The sequence below is a fragment of the Pteropus alecto genome, unplaced genomic scaffold (genome assembly GCF_000325575.1).
Source record: "Pteropus alecto unplaced genomic scaffold, ASM32557v1 scaffold222, whole genome shotgun sequence".
Taxonomy (NCBI): domain Eukaryota; kingdom Metazoa; phylum Chordata; class Mammalia; order Chiroptera; family Pteropodidae; genus Pteropus; species Pteropus alecto.
The window spans coordinates 1,916,852-1,921,208 of NW_006433716.1; positions in this window are offsets into that span (position 1 = coordinate 1,916,852).

Here is a 4,357-nt window from a genome sequence, read left to right on the forward strand (position 1 = left end):
CCCTTATCAACCAACTAAGCAGTTGAGATTAAATAAAAAATCAAAGAAGTGATGATTAAAATTTTTTTCCTGAATTTAGTATGCATTTTTCAGCTATATTTCTACCTTCCAAATTAAAAAACAAAAAATACATTTTTTTCTTTTCCAAACTTCATTAGTTGAACTTATTGACCCATGTATTGTATCATACACACTATAGAATAATTAAATGTTTTGTTCTCTGCTCACATAAATAAAATATACTTAAAAAGGAAAATATAAGAAATTATAAAAATAAATTTTTCTAGCAATTCTTCAAGAAGAAATCATAAATATAACCATATTGTCCATAGATAATACACTTATCATTAATTAGCTTCTTTAAAAAGTTCAATTAAGTATAGGACCTACTTTGAACCATAGTGAAACCTCTATAAGTAAATGTGGTCCTGAGAAGAAATTTTGAAAATAAAAATATTTTCATTCTTGGTAAAAAGAGCATGCCTCTGCTCATTAATTTTTAATTATCTATCCTCATACAATTTCCAAAAAGGCATAACGATAATCACTCCAATGGAATAGTTGTGAACTCTGTGCAAGAGCATTTGAGGTAATAAAGTAAAAATGCTTTTTGAAAAATGAAAGAGAAGTTTTTCTACATTCCTTTCTTCTTTTTCATCTTATTTTCTTGTTTCATTTTTTGACCAGGTTAAATAATAACTAGAAATAAACATGAATTCAAAGATATAAGAAATTGGTGTCAAGAAACCTATGTTAAACACTGAAATCTTAAAACTTGAAGGCATTATTCTTCAGACTACTGTAGGTTCTAGAAAACAAGTTGAGAAAAATAAAATTTATAATCATAGAAGTACTGTATAATCTTTGTGTAATTTATAATCTCTAACATAAATGGCATAAATCTACATTTTCTTTTATGTACATATATTTCTGTGCAATATTTTTCTCTCATCATGAAACATCTCCAGGACTATAATTTGTCTCCCAATTCTTGAGGGAAACATCGCTTTGATTAATCTGTTTACGGACAGATCATTGATTAGACAAGGATTGGTTTTGTTCTTTAATTGATATATGCTGCCTCAATCTACCTTTGAGTAAGCTGTAACTCCTGGATCAAGTCATTGCTATGGTCTTTTTAAGGCAATATCCCTTGATCTGACCTGTATCCATTTAACTATCTATTTTTGTCAATGATCTTACATAGCATCTTGAGACATTTTATGTTTGGCTTTTGGTATGCATGTTCATTTTCTATTACTGCTTAAAACATTATCACAAACTTAGTGGTTTCAAACAATTCCCATTTTATTGTCTTGGTTTTCAAGCGTCAGGAATGTGAGCATGGTTTTGTGGGGTTCTCTGTTCAGATCTCTGAGACTGCAATAATGATAATGGTGATAATAATGGTAAGGATGACTGCAATCTCATCTGAAGCTCAAGGTCTACTTCCGAGCTCACATGGTTATTAGAAAATTAATGTTCTTACAGCTACAGAACTCATGCCTGCTTGCTTCTTCAAGGACAGCATGAGAAGGAATTTCTGACTTCTGGACCTTCTTTTATAGGACATGGCTGCTTAGGTCAGGCCCACTAATGATACTCTCCCTTTTGATTAATACAAAGTCAAGTAAATTAGGACACTCATGAAATCTGCAGAATCCCTTCACTTTCTCCAGATGACATAATAACCCAATCGTGTATCGACAGCCTTCATATCCGTAGGTCCTGCCACACTCAAGGAGAGAGAACTATATAAGACAATGGGTCATTCTGGGATCATCATAGAATTCTGCCTACCAGATTGTGCTACTTTTTTATTCTTTCTCAATATATGAATTGGTTATATCCAAAGATCCATACCTTTTTACTCTTTAATTGGAGAAATTATCGAGAATTCTTTTTCTTGGTTTCTTAATAATTATTATGTAGCTCTGTATTTTAAAATAATAAAAATAGCAGTCTTTCTGTATGTCAACACTGTTATAAAAGCTTTACATACATTAACTAATTTCATTCTTATAATAACCATATGCTATAGATATTATTATCTCTATATTAGATTGAGATACAGAGAAGCTAAATAATTTGCCTAAGGAAGTGCTTTATAATTGTAACACAAGAAGTCACAAATAAAAGTTTGATAAATTTAACTTTATGAAAATCTAAATATTTTGCTTTGAAGATGCCTTATAAGTAAAGTGAAAAGATAAATCTCAAATATGTGTGTGTGTGCATATATATACATACACACACATGTATATGTCTAACTTCTGTAAAACACACTAATACTGTGATATTAATATAAAAGACACCTTTAAATAATGAAAAGTCAAAATAAATTTCTACAGGAAAATGCGGAAAATATTTAAACAAATAGTTCTAAGAAAATAAATATAAATGACTCTATAAAAATATATCCAATCTTACTCATAGAAAGGGAAATGCAAATTAAAGCTAAAATTTTACATCACATTTTATGTAAAGTAATTATAAAAAAGCTTAACAACATTTTTTGTTATTGAGAATGTAGAGAAGCAGACACCTTGATATATTGCTTGTGGAATTTTAGATAGGTACAATCTTAAATAGGACTGTTTAGCAAAACTTTTAAAATTTTAAAACGAGAATGCCTTATGAACCAATAGTAAGGTTTTATATCTATAGTAATTGAGAAAATCTGGTTCTGGCAGGACAGATACTTAGGTGGTAAAAGGAACAGAATAAAGAATCTAGGAAAATAAAAAGTCCCCAATTAATTTTTGACAAAGATGTAAAGCAATCTAACAGAGGATAGATGAACTTATCAACAAATAGTCCTGGACCAATTGGGCATCCATAGGCAAAATAATGGGCTTTGACTTAAATATCAAATGTGGTCAAAGATGTACAGACTGTAAAATGCTCCAGCCACTCTTGAAAAACAGTTGGAGTTTCTTTTAAAACTACACATGCAATTGCTACACAACCTAGTAATTGTCGTCATAGACATTTATCCCAGAAAAATGAAAATGTATATTCACATAAAGTCCTATACATAAATGTTCATAGAGGCTTTATTATAATAGCCAAATACTATAAACAATACAAATGCCTTTTAACGGTTGAATAGTTAAACAAACTGGTACATCTATATCATGTGATACTACTACTCAGAGAGAGATTTTAAAAAATCAGCTGTTGATAACATACAACTCTGATGAACGTCAAGGGAATTTTGCAGACGAAGAGTAAATCCCAAGAGCTTACATACTCTTTGATTCCAATTATATAGCATTCATGAAATGATAAAATTATAGAAATGGAGAACAGATTGGTAACTGCCAGGTGTTAGGATAGGATAAGAAAAGTGAAGCAAGTGTGAATATAAAAGGGCAGCACAAAGGATACTTGTGGTGAAAGAACTGTTCAGTATTTTGAATGTCGGTGAATACATGAACCTACACTTGCAATAAAATTTCATAAAACTATATATACCACAGACACAAATACACACACATACACATACACAGACACACAATGAGTATAACTGGAGAAATCTGAATAAGATAGCTAGATTTTATCAATATCAATTTCCTAATTGCTATATTTTACTATAATTTGCAAGGTGTTACTATTTGTAGAAACTGGGTAAATCTCTGTATTATTTCTTACAACTATATGGGAATCTACAATTATCTCTAAATAAAATGTTTAATTAAAAAAATTATCTGTGACTTGGTAATTCTATTTCTAAGGTATATCCACATAGGGACAAAAACCACAAATAGAGTAAAATCTATATGGCATTGTTCAAAATAGCAAAAGGTTAAAAAAGAATCTAAAAATTCATCAAAGTAGGTGTGATGCATTTATACACCTCATACAATGGGGTTATTCACAAGTAAAGAGAATGAAGTATCATCTCTAATGAATGGCTATGGAAAGATCTTCACGCTATGTGAAGGAACAAAACTCCTTTATATAGTGAGACTTTATTTGGAGGAAAAAAATGGCAAAGGGAAAAAAAAACTAGGAGTGACTGGGAAACTGAACTCTATAATTGTGGCAAGCATGGAAGTGTATTGCTCAAATCTGCTGGTACGGGAAGCACAAATGACAGCCCTAGATGCCAACTTCTGGATGCACAGCAAGATTCATACAGAGGTGATGCTTTCCCCAGATTGCTCAGAGCCGATGACCAAGCACCACAGTGGTTCTAGTGGCATTTTCTCTAACAGGTAATCATTTAGTATTTCTTTAACAATTCTGGCTAGAGGATTTATCATGAGCCTGGGTAAAAGTTTCTTAAAATTACTCCAAAATCAGAACCTTCTTCCTCAATTATTCTGCTTTCATAGGTACCAGCCCTGCAGAG